Below are 590 nucleotides of genomic sequence, written 5' to 3'. Positions count from 1 at the left end.
TGAGTTCGGGAGTACTTATAAAAACAGGAGCCAATCATGCTAAGAACTGAGTTAAGAGCATTCCAAAAAAGTGCAGAAACACATACAAAGAGTCCACAACATAAAATAAAAATACAGGGCATATTCAATAAAATGACCAAAGACCAGACTACCTAGGGCTATGGGATTGTCAAGGGAAAAGAATAGAACTGAGGCTGGAGAGCTAGGTTCATGTCGATAAGGTTTTGTAGGCTACCATGAGTAGTTAGAATTATTCTGAATGCAATAAAAATTTAACAGTTTTAAGCACTAACATTTCAGTTGGATTTAAATTGTATGAATATAATGTTGTGGTCTTTAGTAAAATGAAGGGAGAGAGTAAAATAAGGGATATAGGAGATCAGTTGTAGGGTCCTTTTGGAATGCAAGGAAGAGACCATTGTGATCCAGATAGAGGGATGACGAGGATATAAAAGAAGTGCAATAAATCAAGATATATTTTGGAGATACAATTAATAGTCCATGCTAAGGTTTATATGAAGAGATAATGTTGTTGAGCTAAAGAGAGAGAAGTCAGAAAATATCCTAGGTTTTTTTTTTTTTTTTTTTTT

The sequence above is a fragment of the Rhinopithecus bieti genome, unplaced genomic scaffold (assembly GCF_001698545.2).
Source record: "Rhinopithecus bieti isolate Rb0 unplaced genomic scaffold, ASM169854v2 scaffold_63849, whole genome shotgun sequence".
NCBI classification, from domain to species: domain Eukaryota; kingdom Metazoa; phylum Chordata; class Mammalia; order Primates; family Cercopithecidae; genus Rhinopithecus; species Rhinopithecus bieti.
Note: the sequence above shows the minus strand (reverse complement) of the source record.